Genomic DNA, 16811 nt, shown 5'->3' with positions numbered 1-16811 from the left:
CTATACTTACATTTTAAATTCCTAGCTTGGGCTATAATTTTATGCATGTAAAATTAGGTGATGAGGAAAATCCCTTGAGTTGTGGTCAAAGCCAATATTCAGGGCATGAGGCACAGAGAATCCTTGGGTGATCAGGGCTAAGGGCTAAGGGTGATCTCTGTTCTCAGACCACGTCCCTGCCACATACTTGCCTGCCTCTATCCCAAGCTGTGACATAGTAATTGGAGCTGGAATTTCAACCTTACACTTTCGTGCAGGCCACTTGAAACATACAGAGGTGGAAGAAAAGTGTACAGTTGACCCTTGAAGAGGGTGGGGATTGGGGTGCTGACCTGCTGCACAGTTAAAAATCCAAGTATAACTTATAGTTGGACCTCTGAATCTGCAGTTGCTCTCTATCTCTGATCCTTTTGTATCCACAATTCCCTCCTACCCGCAGTTCCACACCCCTGTATTCAACAAGCTGCCGATCATGTAGTACTGTAGTATTTACTACTGAAAAAAAATCCTTGTCTAAGTGGACCTGTGCAGTTCAAACCCACATTGTTTAAGGGTCAACTGTATTTCTTGCTTTAATGAGGTAACCCAGCTAGGCTTGGAAAGGAAGTCAAGGCCTGTGCACGTGGTGGGTGTTAATGGGCAGTCCCCCTAGTCACCCTACATGACACGTCATCAGCAGCATCAATCCACCCTGAAGCCCTTGCAGGCAAGTCACCAGGATTACTACTCTTCTTAGAGACCATAAGTGTAGCTGAAAGACCAGGAACTTTAGAATCAGGTAAATCCGGGTTGAAATCTCAACTCTGCTACTGACAATCTGAGTGAACTTGTACTAGCTTAAGCCTCTCTGATTATTCATTGTATTTGGGGGTAAAAGGTCCTTTATCCCATGAAAAGATGAAAGGGAGAGAAGAAAACTAGGCAGCTCACTAAGTGAGCTGGACATCTTTCACTGGACAGAAAAATGGGATGACGTCCTAGAGCGAGTATGAAGATACCTTATTGCTAAACATGCCCTCGTATGAGCAGGTCCCTCCAGGAATCCAGGTTTCAATGTCACGGCCTTTAAAACAAAGTAAATGGACCCCAGGTTCCTTTCAGTCCTCTGCTCCTGTGCATACAGCTCCTCATGTCACAATAGGCTGTGTACAGTTAGTGGAAGAAAGGTCTCTGGGTATGAAAAGAGCTAAGATCCCACATGCCTCGCAGCCAAAACACGAAACATAAAACAGAAGCAATATTGTAGCAAATCCAACAAAGACTTTAAAAATGGTCCACATCAGGGCTTCCCTGGTGGCGCAGTGGTTGAGAATCTGCCTGCTAATGCAGGGGACACGGGTTCGAGCCCTGGTCTGGGAAGATCCCACATGCCGCGGAGCAACTAGGCCCGTGGGCTACAACTACTGAGCCTGAGCGTCTGGAGCCTGTGCTCCGCAACAAGAGAGGCCGCAAGAGTGAGAGGCCCGTGCACCGCGATGAAGAGTGGCCCCCACTTGCCGCAACTAGAGAAAGCCCTCGCACAGAAACGAAGACCCAACACAGCCAATAAATAAATAAATAAATAAATAAATATTTAAAAAAAAAAAAAAAGGTCCACATCAAAAAAAAAAAAAAAGAATGAAAAGGTGTTCTAGTGTCCACATTTCCTTTTGGTCTTCTCTCACATTGGTATGAGCCTGGCCAAAGGAATAAAGACTGATGTAGAAAGAAGGTTTTTGTTTGTTTGTTTGTTTTAATGTATGTATAAAAAAGCAATGTAGCTTTCTATTTGGCAAAAGTGGAGATGAGTAGCTAAGCCATGATGTCAGGTCATTCCTGGCCTCTCAGATTTTGGGACCTTTGCTCACTGGAGCCCCATAAGGCAGCCCAGTATCACTTTGCTTCATGATCAGTGTGTAATGATCAGTGACGCCACTTCCAGCATCTCTAGCCTTGAGGACTTTTGATAGGAGAACTCTCATAGAATGTCACAGCTGGTATTTTTTGTTGATGAAATTTCCCCTGTGAAGCTTGGATAATGTATATGGTTATGAAAGAATCAGTGGAAGCAAAAGTCTGGTAAGCCAATAACTATCCTTTAAGCATGTACCATGTGAATCAGCAGAAAGATATTAGGAGCAGTTTTCTTTCTGTGGAAGTTGTTTGTTTTTCCTTGATCACTGTACTCTATTAAATCAGAACACTGCACTTTATTAAACCAGAACTCAAGGGTGTAGTAATTAATCCTTCAAAGACAAGGGATCTTTCACAAACTATAGTCAGGTCCTACTTTTGTACATATCTCATTTGTAAAAATAAGTATTAAAGTTGAGTATAAAAAGTAGACATTTTCATGTTATGAGTGAGGTTTCCATACCTATGGTCCTAAAAATATGATAAAACCCCCAAGCAGTTCAGTGAAAATTGTCTCTGTACCTGGATCATGGATATTTTTTGGCTTGGTCTTTATCATTTTTATGATATTTGATAGTATACTCCTAAAATTGCATATCCGTCCTTTAGGTTTTGTTCTTTTCCTTCATCAGTGAACAACCAGTCAACAAGTTCAATTCCAATCAACATTCACTTGAGACCAAATATGGGCTACTTTCTATATGCCATAGTGATTCCTTCTCTTGCTGAACTGCATGTGCTAGAGCCAGCTTGTACCAACTTGAAAGCATCAATTGTTAAATTTTCAGGAATTTTGTGAACTGATTGACATCATGTTGACAGCTTAAAATCAGGTATGGTGGGAATATCTACACCAAAGGAAATAACAGATGCTGCAAATCACGGTTTCCTTCCTACCCCCAGAGAGCTGTCTATTGAACATTTACTAGCACATCACTGGTGGGCCCATTATTCAGACACAATTAAGATTAGTGTTTAATTAAAAAATTGACTAAAATGAGAAAAAATAACTTGAAGACACATTCATTTATACATTAACCACACATTTACTTGTACATCTTTTGGTATCAAGCCAAGGCCTTTCAGTGAATCTGAATCCACTTTCTTCCTGAACCATATCCATATTTCCCCACCTACAATTTCTAGTTTCAGGTTCCTTAAACTGCAGCAAGAACTTAAAAATGCCTGTCATGTACCCTGAATTCAAAATCCTTCTAGATTATTTTCCCAGGTTTTTTTTATAGTTCTTTCACCTTCCCTTAATTTGACATCAATTTATTTCAATAACATGTTTGTATTGCCTTTCCAAAACTTTCCATTTGTCATATAAACTATACTTTTTAATACTCATATTCTGCCAATTGAAATAATACCTAATTAAATTAGGTAATTAATTGAAATTATGTTTACTTAAATTAGGTAATTATAATGCTAAGTAACGTTGACATAAACAGGTCTGTGAACGAACACGACTGATTCTTGGTGTGCAGAATGCTGTGCCCCAGGCCTGAGCGCTCAGTGTGTCACAAGCGTCAGTCAGTACAATCCCCAGACAGCATAGAGAGTGATGATTAACCCCATAAACTAATTAAGTGGAGGTCAGTTCTTGATAAAATTTCTACTGTATCATCATTATTTTTATTTTTCTGATGTTTAATCACTTTTAGAAAATAACAATGGGAAACTACATATGATATTCAAATAAGGTATCTAGAATTCCTCATACAAACAGATGTATTCAAAAATTCTTATACAAACACCAGTAAAATCAAGTTGAATAGAAGGCCACAGGTGAACGTGAAGTTTGTTGCTTGATTCATGAAAGACAGAATACGGCATAAGGAAGGCCAGAAATTGGCACAGGAAAGGCGAAGTCTGAGTGTTGAGGTAGCATCATCATCATCACCACCACCACCGTCACAGAAACAATAACAACAACTAATATTTATTGAGCTCTTCCTAGGTGTCAGTACTATTATTCTACAGTGCTTTATGTATATTGTTTCCTTCAAGGGCTGAGTGAGGAAACTAAGGTGCAGAAAGATGATGGAAGTTGCCTAGGGCCCTGCAGCTGGTAGGGGTTGGGCTGGGTTTTGAACTAAGGTAGCTCTGCCTCCAGAGCCCATGATCTTAAAATACTATGCAATACACTGGTACCAATGGGTATCAGTGACCCTGTACTCCCTACTCTGTGTTTATCTGAAGATTCTTCTCTGCCCCCACTTGGCCTAAAAGTGTTCCAATTCACCTGCAGCTGAAGGAGGGTGGGAGGGAAGCAGGAAAGAAGGAAGCAAAAGGCTCTCTTTTTTTTTAGCTTCTCTGATTCACGATACTCACATTTCCGTTGTCCTTACTGTTCTAGTTATCTTTAGCTGCATTACAAATTACCTCAAAACTCAATGGTATAATTAAGTTTGTGTAAACAATTATTAATGGTGCTAACAATTATTCTCTCTTACTGTTTTGTGAGAAGATGGGGCCCAGCTGGGCAGTTTTTGCTTGGTGTCCTTCATGTCCTTTCCATCAGATGGTGGCTGGAGCTGGATCATCTGAAGACTTGATTGGGCTGGATATCCAAGAGGATACACTCATATATCAGGCAGCTGATTCTGGCTGTTGGTGTGAGTTCACCTGTCCACAAGAGCACCCACGTGTGGCCTCTCCATGTGGCTTGCACTTCTCACAGAAAGACAGCTTCGGCATAACCAGTCTTCCTTCACAGTAGCCCAGGGTTCTGAGAAGGAGAGCTGGAGGCTGCCGGTCCTCTTAAAGGCTAGCCTCAGAACTAACACAGCAGCGTTTCCTCCATGCTTATCGATCAAGCAAGTCAAAGGTTAGTACATATTCTGATGGAGGAGAATTAGACTCCTCCTCTCAGTGGGAGAAGGAGCAAATCATAGCAAATAACCTGCAGCCATCTTTACTCTGCCACGTCTACCAATGCCTGCCAATCTTCAGTGCCAAGGACCCCAGAAGTGCCAAGTCCTGCCCAACAGGCTTTAGAGTCTAACTTAATGACTTACACCATGAGAGAAACCGCTTCTGAGGACTAAGAAAAACTGTTTTAGTGCACCTGGCTGTACTTTGCCCTAATATTTAAAATATGTCAGAAACCCTCTTCTTTTCACTGCAATCTACATAGTTTTACTGTAAAATGAAGAAAATGCACATTTTGAAGAAACTGTGTTTCTAGTTTTAAAAAAGCAAAATTAGAAAAAAAAAATTTCCAGTAAACGCACATTTCGTTTCCTGAAAAAGTCCTTTGGCTGTAAGTTACCTTAGACACACAGTGGACTACCAGGGTTTGGATCCCTAGATCACCTTTAAGCACTCAAATGCCACCTGCAAATTGGTGCTTGTCAAAGACGTTCCCACCCTTCCCAACATGAGAATCCCTGGCATTTTAACAAGGCACAACTTTCTTTTCACATGTGAAAAAAATACTTCTCTACAGTGCATCCGTCTCTCAGTTAAGCATGGCTATTATGCTTATTTTAATTCTCTTTACAAAAACTCAGTCTTTAATGTCCTGGGACATTTTAATGCTGCGTATTGAGCTAATGTGCAAAATACATCCCCATTATTACCTATTTACTTGGATTATTTTTCTGGCGAAGGTGTAATTTTCCACCAGACCTTTGTCTAGAAATTTGCACACAGAGAACATTTCCATACTTAAAAAGTGTCCAGAATTTAGGATGCCATCCAATGATATTAAGCAAGTGTAGATAATGCTCTCCAACTTCATAAAATATTCATGGTTAATTATAGTCATAATATTTATGTTGCTGTGAAAATTAAGGTTGTGAGCTTCTTGTACACAGGCTAAAAATACAAGCTTACAGACTGTGCTATTGCTACCCCCTTTCATTACTGGAATTTCTCATTGTCATTGAATAGAATGGCAAGCACAGTGTTCTTTGGCTCCCTAATTCTCATTGCAAATCTGATATCTCCCTTGATAGGAAAGAGCTAAAGAACCATCAGAGCATCTCCCATAAGAGGAGAAGGATGTGATCAGAGGCCTAGCGGCTACATTTTCTGGAACAAAAATCAGGACACATGGACTAACAAGTCCGAGAATACTTTGAGCAGCCACAAGATAGATGATTTGAAATTCAGTCTTAGAAAGTGGGACATATGGTCACCACATCTGAAAGGAATAGGATCACATGGTCCAGAAGAAGAAAGGGTTTGAATTATGTAGTCGTATCTATTTTCTACTGAACTATTATTGGAGTAAAAATGCAATTATAAATTTAAAAAACAGGTATGGAAAAAAATCTTTCCAAAACGAGTATCTAGTTTACTGCCTGTCTCACGACTATCAATCAGAAGTCAAATTCAAAATTCCTAGATGAACTTTCCTTACTTTCTTGCCTCATCTTCTACTTCCCCTTTCCATGCCTCTGACATGCCAGATCACGGCATTTGTAATTCTCAGTCTGTCACACGTCTGGGCCTTTTCTTATTCTGTCTCTTCTTTTAGGAATATTCATTTCAACATGGTCTCTCAGGGAAAGTTCATCTCATGTTTAATACTCAACATCAGTATCATCTGGTTTCTTAACCTTCCAGAATCTAGACAAATTGAGCCAGTTGTATGTTCTCCCAAGTTCCTCTTATACCCTATACATATCTTCACTAATATATTTATCCCATCTCAATCTAATTATGGGTTTACATGTATCCCTTACAAAATTGTATAAAAACACTCATTAAATTGCACATGATGCAAATTTCAGAAAGTTAGTGAGTGCAAAGGATGATAAAATAAAGTTTCAAAAAGATTTCAGCGTACTGAAATGATGGACCAGGACATGCATGATGAAATCCACTGGAGTAAATGTAAGCTTTTTCATTGGATTTTAGAATAGCAACTGAAAAGTTTTAGTGGTGACCTAGCTGAATAGCAGAATGAGAGAAATAACTATATTTTTTAATTCATTGTAAGAATGATATACAGTCGTCCCTTGGTATCCATGGGCAACTGGTTCCAGGATCTGTTGTGTATTCCAAAATCTACAGATGCTCAAGTCCCATAGTCAGCCCTTCATAGCAGAAGATACAGAAGGCCAGCTGTAAATACCTAATAGTGATGTAGCACAGAAAAAAATAGGGCCAGTCTCCAGCTAGCTTAATAAATTTATATACACATATAGAGAGAGGTTATGGTCATTCAATACTCTGCTGGGCTCAACATTCTAGGATATATTGTCTGGTATAGGAACCTTTCTTTTAAGAAGGTCATTAACAAAGTTCTGTTCGTTGACATACACTACTAGTTGCCTATCAATATCAATATTTGTTCTTTCTTTTCCCTTATAATTTTTTTCAAGGAGAAAATGTGTCCAGCTGAATTGTTATGCTTCCCAGCATCACTTGCAACTATGTGATATAGTTAGGGTCAGTCAGACTTTTGCGAAACTATGATCCTCCCGAGAAGGGCCTGTTAAGAGCACATATTCCACACGCACATTCCTTTTACTTTTTGCCCTTTCTCTTCTGGTTTGGAATAGACTCTCTCCTGAAGGTGGAGCAGCTATGGAGTAACCATGTGACAGCATCAAGAATGAGGACAAAACACACATGCTAAGGATGACTAGAGGAGCCTGAGTCTCTGACAGCACTGTGGCGACTGCCTACCTCTGAGTTTTTCACATGACAAACAAATAAGCAGCTATTTTGCGTATGCCACTTCTGTCACGTTTTCTGTTACTGGCAGCCTATACAATGCTGACCAACACAGATGGTGACCTGGGTGTGGAAAGTTGAGAAAGAATGTCAACAAGAAATGGACAAGTGAAGTACATCGAGCCTGCCAATGAGGGGGCTAAGAGGAGACCGGCTTGTCCTAACTGAAACAGTGACATAGGAGAAGACAGACTGTATGCCATGGTTCCAGAAGGCAGGACTGGGACTTGTGGTAGAAGTTAAGGGAAGGAGACTGGACCCATCAAAGAAAGACTTTTTGGAGATATAAAGCCACCTAAAAAAAGAAGTGGTTACAACTCGTAGAAAAAGAAATCACTTGTGGTTACTAGAGGCAGGGGATGGGAGGAAAGGAAGGGAGAATTGGATGAAAGTGGTCAAAAGGTAAAAACTTCCAGTTGTAAGATAAATAAGTACCATAATGTACAACATGGTGACTATAGTCAACACTGCTTATGGTATATTTGAAAGTTAAGAGAATAGGTCCTAAGAGTTTCCATCACAAGGAAAAAAAAATTTGTATCTATATAAGATGATGAATGTTAACTAAACTTATTGTGATAATCATTTCATAATACATATAAGTCAAATCATTATACTGTACACCTTGAACATATACAGTGTTGTATTCAATTATGTATCAATAAAGCTGAAAAAAATAAATAAGTGAAAAAATAAAGAGGCAAAAAAAGTGGCTAGAACACCACCCATATAGAGGGGGTGATAGTGTCAGACTGAAGTTTACATCATATGGAAACATTTACCCACCCTAAGATTTCTATTTGTATTTCAAAACTTATCCTTACTTTGGCAAACTTTTCTTGAGCACCTACTCTATTCATATCTTCTGTGAGTTTCTAGCAATGTAAGGATTTTTAAAAAGTAAGATCCTTGAGGATCTTACTCTCTAGTAGCTGACAAATATGTATAAAAAGATCTTTTCAATAAAACTTTAAATACTAAGATACAGGTGAACACAGAGTAGAGAGGGGATGTTTCCTTAAAACTGAGGTTTCAATGTTGAGCAGAAGTAGTCTGATGAAAAGAAAGGAAAATTTCGGGCAGAGGATCTGCAATCAATCCCGTCTACTTCTCCATTTGTCAGCTTTGCTTTTATTTTGAACCTCTGGAGATTCCCTCACCTACTTGGGAGCTCTACTATGCATTTGAGAGGATGTTTGTTATGTTTCGCCTATGTTTTGTAACATGAGTTTTCCTCAAATTATTTCTCATATATTAACTGTCTCAGGACTACATATAAGCTAATCATTTCCCTTTGGATATTTAATATCTCATTTCTCATGTAGTACACTTTTATATATACTAAGGTCTGTTTCTAAACTACTCTTTACTTCCACTTCTCTGTCTGTCTATTCTGGAATAAGTGCCACAGTAACAATTTTTAATTTGTAGCTTTAGAGTACATTTCAATAACTAGTAGGACAATTTCATCATCGTTACTCTTTTAATGGTGGTTATTCCAGATAAATCATCTCTCTCTTAACCATATCTTAGTAAAACACCAGAGTGATAATTAGTTATGCTGCATGGAAAGTCACATGCGTTTGATTTGTAAAAATCAACATTTACGTACAGACTAAATTTTTAAAAGAATTTCCATCAATCCACCAAGCTCTCTGACATCACTTTCCAGTCTTCCTTCTTTTTTGTGAATCCCTGTCCCCAAATAAAATGTTCTTGCAATCTCACTCTTTTTAACAAAATTCGCCATTAAGAAAGGATTGGACATGAATAATTCATAATAGCCACATGTTTTCTCTCCCAGTAGTATCTGTGAGATACTCCAATTCCACAATTGGAGCCTTAGCTCCAATTGCAGAATTAAAAGATCTATCTTCAAATATTAGTCAGCAAGTGAGAGAGGTTTTTTTTGTGTTCTTGAATTCCTGGAATCTTAGCTCCACCCTCCTGGTACATAAAATACATCCCAACAGAATGTACATCCCAGCTTTATTAGCACAGCCATAAACATTTATTGTTATTATTCATCTGCTTATTTCTTCCCTTTGCCATCTGGAGATTTGACTTTAAAACTTCAGCAGAAAGAAAACTCTCCTCTGTATCCCTCTAGGATTCACCTTGAAGCCAGGCCTGCTCCACACAGGGTCACATCTTACAGCTGTGGATGTGCAGCACCAAGGATCTACACCCACACCCAGGTAAGCCTGCACAAGCCAGGTAAGCCCCTCCTCTCCCTCAGTGCCCACCTGGGACGCAATCAAAAGAGAAACTAGCTGGTAGTCTTCCTACTCCCTTTTTTCTTCTATTATAGAGAGTTGCAAAGCCAATAACATAATTTATTCCCATATTTTCGATAAGGAAGGAAGGAAGGAAGAAAGAAGAAAGAAAGAAACAAAGAGAAAGAAAGAGAGAAAGAGAGGAAGGAAGAAAAAAAAGGAAGGAAGAAAGTGGGAGGGGGGAATTTTTCCATAAGAAAGCTATTGAGAAAGATTCAATGAGGATACCACAGACTAAATGGCTTTCTGGGCAGTTATATCTAGAATCAGCTTGGATGTTCACTGGGCAAAGACAATAACTGACTCTCTACTGCAGCATCCTACTAATGCTTAAGAAATGATGTGAATGAGTTCTTCTTGTCAACTTTGGAAGTCAAAGAAAAGGATTGCAGAAGCGTCAATATTTTGTAGACATCCAGAAATAATTCCCTCTGTGGATAGGTGCTTTTCCACACCTAGACTGCCCAGCATTTGATAGGCTGCCCTGGCGTCCATTCAAAGAGGACTTATGTTTATTAAATGGGGTAGTAGCCATGGGGTTCTAACTCTTTGACCTCATATTTTCTTCCCAGCAAAATAACCACCACGTTTTCAAAAAGACAGCCTTCTATCCCATCACTTTTTCTTTACCCACTTTTAATATCTATGAAAGGAAAAACAAACTTTATATTTGAACAACTTCCACATCCCTTTAAATGATACAATATATCAAAAGAGATCATTTTAAGCAAATTCAAACTATGTATTATATAGCTAAGAATGCAGAAAAAATGTAGCTCATTCAATGGCACAGAGTAGAGCTTTAACTTGATATATCCAGTCCTATCTATGCTACCCTACGCTGTCCCTGTTAATGTTTTCTTTGGTGGTTTCCATGGGAGCTACTTAATTAACTGACTTTCTATTTTCCTTTAAAATCCTTGTATTTTATGATTATCTTAAAATAATACCTTTGAGAGAATGCTTTCCACCTAAAAAAATATATAAATATTTTTCAAATCAGACACCAAAATATGAATTTTCAAATCAGCATATTCCCATGTGGTTTTGCTCTTCAAGGTGTTTTTACAGATAATTGAAATTGTATCAGTTTTTTTCTGACTATTAAGTGATAATTTAGAAAATAGCAATTTTAGTAGCAGAACCCAAGCCTTAGGGAGAATGATTATAAGGTTGTATAATAAATATCTGGAGAAGATTTGGGATCAAACAATAAAGTGTTGATCAAGTAAAGGATACATACAATTTCCTGTACCAGAAAGCTCCAGAAACGTAATTCATAGAGAAGAAAAACATTTCTCTTCTCATTGACAGATTAGTTGATGAGAGATGTGAGGAAAAAAGTTGGCCTTTGTCTTAACTGTATCTCAATACAGTAAATGAATGAATAGTGTCAAGACACATTCATTCTTTTGGCGACTTTTTCACAGTTGATGGAGATTCCGGTGCAGTCATAGTCACAGCAATCATGAAACTAGATAAACTTGCCACCTTGCTAAAAAGGTTTGGTTAATTTAAAGTCCAGTGTTAATCTTATTACAAATATTACTTAACAATGGGTTAATGAGATAAATGATTATGGTCGTTTATTTTGGCAAATTACTGCTCCCATGCAGATTCTTGATATTTAAATTACTTATTCATTTATCTGAATAACTAGTACATCTCTATTTGATACTGTGTTGACAAACCCTTATACCATATGATCATTTATTACTAGTCTTGGAGATACAAAATATGGTACTCTTACTTCATTAGATATAGCCTGATGCTAAAAAAGATGAGTCAGCAAAATATCAGCTATCTACACCATATCAGATCTAATGATAAGGCAATTCTTTGTCTTAGGTAACAATCTTGTTGACAGCCATCATGTAAGCTCAGATAGTGTTTAGGTATTGAAAATTTGAGGGGAATATGAATATATCTAATTCAGCTTTACTTCTATAACTACTACAATATAGCCCGTGTCTGTCAAAGCACATGAATTCCAGGAAAAGTCACCAAGCGAAGCAAAAACCTCTCAGCATGAGGGTGTTTTAATTAACGTTCTAAGCCAAAAAAAAAAAAAAAGAAAGAAAAGAAAAGTGGCCAATTGAAAAACTAAATGTCTAGGAGGTATCTAGACTAACTTTAAAATTTTTATTTAATAATCTGATGAACATTATGTCTCTCTAAAATTTGAAACATCAAAACATTATATGCCCATGCATAATTTAAATACTAATTTATTTTATTTTTGAAGGCAATTCTAGGGTAGGAAATTATAATGATAGTGCAGCTTCAGCAACATAACAGTCTCTGATGAGATAAATCTTTTATGCTCTTTCTAGTAGGGTAATTTATTAATGGACAAACTCATAATGTTTATTACACCAAAAATTATTTCTACAGAGTCAAACAGAACAACAACGTTGGTGTTTGGGTTGGAATAAATTGTGATTTTCAAGCAATAAATTGTATGCTTTTTAATATAAAGTCTCTCATTTGAGAAAGAGCAACCAGGCAGTTGAGTAAATATCATCAGTTCGAAGGGGCACACACAGGTGTTTCAGAGTCATGCTGCACTAGGAGCGGCAAAAAATTCAAAATATTTTGAAGGCAGGAAGACTATTTTTAAGGCTGTATGCATAGAGTCTTGCACACACAAAAAAGTGATTGATTCATGTTTACCGAACTGGTTCAAAATGAAATGAATTAATTCAAGGAAAAAAGTGTTGCTTTTCTAGGCTTGAGTGCTTTTATAACCAAGTTGGTGAGAACAAATAAGAGTTCTTAAAATACATTCCCATTAATGGGTCAAGAAGAACCACAGAGGCCTAATTTCCTACTACTCAACAGAAGAGCTGAAATGCTATTTTTTTTTCATTACAAGCATTTAAAGCTTAATGATTTAAAGTCACATACTTAAGAGTGAAAGTCACATCTCTGGTGCATGTTCATACTTGTTTAGTGGCTTCTAAATCTGTGCTTGTAAACAAAATTATTCTTAGTCCTTTGACAACTGCTATTTGTCCTATAGGAAAATTACTCCCTAAGGAGATGCAAATTGTTTGGTAGTACTTGATGGCTTTGTAGTAATTACCATGCTATCAGATAGCTCAGAATTAAGATAGGCCTTGGCATCAAAATTCCATATGGTTGATTCTAAAATAAGATGCTTAGATAGGCAGAATACTAAATGACATGCATTGAATAGTAAAATCCTGGGCCAAGCTCATCTCAAACCTGGAGCTATCACAAGTTGTATCTGAGATCAAGCAAAGGTCATTTGAATGCCTCATCATTTAATAAATAGTTGAAAAAGTTGGAATTTCAAGGAAGTGCAGGTCAATAACATTAATTGATGTACATAACTATTACTAAAATTAATCTACAAGCATACTAATCACAATTTATTACTGTAGGAGAAGATGAGAGGATGGAGAGTAAAAATAAACATTTTTCTAATCAATGATGGAAACAATGCTAAATCAGACTTTCTTTATACTTGTCCTCATGTACAGAGATCATTGATTCCCATGTACTCTACCACCATTTTTATGGAGGGTATTCCTAATCCTGACCCTCTAGACTTGATCGTTTGCTTGATATTAATCTTTTATTCTTTAAAGAAGTATTTAAATAGAGTACATGTCAAGCCCCTGCTCTAGCTACTTGGGTTAAATTGACAAGCAAGAGGAAAAAAATTTCTATTTAAAAAAAAGCTTATTTTCAAATAATTTCAGAATTACAGGAAAGTTGGAAAGTTAGTACAAAGAATTCACTTGTATACTTTTCAACCAGATTAATAAAATGTTAATATTTATCACCTATGCATCATTCTCTCTTTCTTTATATATATAAATATAATATATAAATATTTTATATAAATATTTACATAAAACTTATTTTATGTAAATATTTATTTGAATATATATAAATATACATCTATATAAGTAATGTATATTAACATATATACATATAGAGAGGTAGAATGATAATGCATTTATCATTATGTTTTACGGAGAAAATACTTGTGCTAGATGAAAGTTATTTAGGCATGAGGTATACTGCTATTGGCATTATTCAATGTTAATGAATCAATAAAAATATGTAGATATTATTATATATTTAATATATTATATAATACATATTATGTATAGTATACTGCATATATTATATATAGCATACCATATATACTACATTATATATAGCACATATAACATACAGTATATACAGTATATATTAAACAAAGAATCTTTAAACAGAAACTGACATAAAACAAGATTATGTACTGACTAGTTGATGAAAATGTTGTGATTGGAGGCTTGCAGGAACCTAACCCACTAATTCCTCTAGGAGCAATGCTAAGTATTTACCAATTCAGTGTTTATGAAAACTTCATAGTACATAACTACCATGAATAACAAGAGGCAACTGTAATTTACAGTCATGATAACCATTTATTTTTAAATACTTCAGTGTGCATTTCCTAATATTATGGACGCTTTCTTATACACCCACAGAAAAATTATCAAAATCAAATCATTACAATTGATAGAGTGTTAGTATATAATCCACTGACCTTATTCAGATTTCTCCAGTTGTCTCACTGATGTCCATTATAGCAAAATAAAAATACATCCTTTTTTTTTGGTGGTCTATTTCATAATCACATTGCATTTTTTAATCCAGTTTTTTTTTTTTTAGTTTTCTTTAATCTAGGATGGTTTCTTTATCTTTCATAACATTTACATTTTTAAAGAGTTTTAGCCACAGTTTATAGAATATCCCTTTATTTGGATTTTTTTGATGTTTCCTAATAATTAGATTCAGGATGTTTTGGTAAGAATAATACAGAAATGATATAGTAACCTTGATGCATAATATTAGGATCTATATGATATATCTGTTGTCCTAATACTTGGTTACTTGGATGATGCAATGTCTGTTAGTTTATCCACTGAAAAGTTACTATATTCTATGTGTAATTAAGTAAATGTCTTCTGAGAAAAGTCTCCTATAATCATGAAATTAATATCATAGGAAAGGGAAAGATGAAAAAAGAAAAATCATAATTTTAGGCACTGATAGTCTATGAAGAAAATAAAATAAGGTAATAGGATAGAAAGTGTATGTATTCAAGGGTGGACAACTCCTTTATCTTGTTTATAAGTAGTTTAACATAAATTTTATTTTATGTTTACATGGTTTAAAATTCAAAATGTAATTTTGAATATTAGAAGAGATGGCATCAATAGCATGGTTTTTTAATCTCTTCAAATCTCCCCTAAAAATAGAGAACTAGAATAACAAAACCCAAAATCTATAGCCAATATCTACAAAAATGTAGGTGAAAAAGTGTACTTACGAACCCCAGAAGATGAGCAGGTGGGGACCAACCACTGACAGATACATACTTGTATGATACCAGCATCTGCACAGAAGAAAACAAAAGAAATCAATAGAGCACCCAATGGACTTGAGAACACCAAGATAAGTAACAGGTCCTTACTGCAAAGTTCAGGGAGCCATTTGAGAACAGCTGAAACTGACAGGGATTTCACACACTTCAACAGTCGATAATGCAATATGTCTACAGTAAGATCATGAAACTTGTGTTCTAGTTGGGGAGATGTCTTCAACACTTGTTCTCTGATGGTGCAGAAAGAGGTCTAGGGATGAGGCCCAAGGCTAAGATCTTGTTCCTTCTAGTCTGAGTCTCAGTAGGTAGCTTGATTGGGAAAGAACATCCTGATTAAAATAAATGAATATAAGGGAGGAGAAGTGATGCCCTGCAAGAATAGATATTACTATGGAGGGAAAAGAAAAGGAGTATGGAGCTGCAGACATGTCCTCATAGGACAACAGAAGTAGCTGCCCTGGGCCCAGAACTTGAGGATGGGAACAGAGGGGGCATTGCATTTACTCTTCTTTTTGAGGCATCGTTAAGATCCAACTGTGAAGTTAATGTCTTTAATATCCCAAGTGGCCACGGTTTTATGGATTGGAGAGATTCTTGTCCTGGGGACAGAGACATGATCAGAATCCACGTGAAGGACTGGGCCTCCTTTTTTTTCCTCCCTATTTTTTCCTCTACCTTCTACTTTGGTATAACTTCATATCTACCCACCCCCCACTCTTTATCCTCCATTTTAAGACAACTTCATGAGGGACCTCTGGACATAGATTGGGGCTCAGTCCTGATTATGGGCAAAATTGAAGTGACTGATATACATAAGAAAAGATATCAAACTTCACAAATAACCTGAGAAATTGGAATTTAAATAATGAAATAACTTAAATAGGTTTTAAGCATGATCACTGATGTTATGATGCTTTTAAAATCAGTTCCTCTTTGTTTCAAAATTTAATGCAGCATATAGCTCTACGAGCAGATTTTAATGCATAAATAACTCAGATTTTAAAAATACCAAAATAATGGCATAAAAACAACAAAAATATCAATATTTCAGTACCAAAGTTAGCACAATATGCCAGAATATTGATAACTGCAATCACAACCACAAGTAAGGAGTGCATCACTGATTTTAGAATTATCTGCATTGATGTAAAGTGAACTGTAAAATTAGAGAAATGTTGAGAGAAAACAGAAGTTGTCTGAGGAAACAATCATTTACCATTTATTTGGTATGTGACCCAGGAAGAAATATTCCATGAGACTCAAGAAGGATATAGAGTATACTGTGGCATAGAAACAAAACAAGATGAAAACGATAAGATGGAAATAAAAGTCAACAATATCACATATTCAGAGTTCATAGAGAAGGAGGACTGGAAAGAGGACTTAGACTTGGATAAGTCAGAGGTTACTAGTGAGAGATGAACAAGTATTTTCAATATAGGGGTGGGTAGCTTCTACGTAACAGAATTAAAAATTGAATGGTGCAAATATAATGGCAATACCTGAGGAACAATCTTCCATCATATCTGAGAACACAAGTA

At 36.4% G+C, this 16811-nt stretch overlaps 1 protein-coding gene across 4 annotated transcripts in view; it reads right to left on the bottom strand.

Moving 5' to 3' along the window:
* Positions 1-16811, bottom strand: part of RFC3 (replication factor C subunit 3) — a 775950-nt gene that overhangs the window by 176147 nt on the left and 582992 nt on the right. For 3 of the 4 annotated variants that reach the window (XM_059902817.1, XM_059902819.1, XM_059902821.1), the window contains one exon: positions 15217-15282. The gene's annotated coding sequence lies outside the window, so the exon portion shown is untranslated. The remainder of the gene's footprint in view (positions 1-15216; positions 15283-16811) is intronic. The other variant, XM_059902818.1, reaches the window with a different exon arrangement.

The sequence above is a fragment of the Balaenoptera ricei genome, chromosome 18 (genome assembly GCF_028023285.1).
Source record: "Balaenoptera ricei isolate mBalRic1 chromosome 18, mBalRic1.hap2, whole genome shotgun sequence".
Taxonomy (NCBI): domain Eukaryota; kingdom Metazoa; phylum Chordata; class Mammalia; order Artiodactyla; family Balaenopteridae; genus Balaenoptera; species Balaenoptera ricei.
This window is presented reverse-complemented; position numbering and strand designations above follow the sequence as displayed.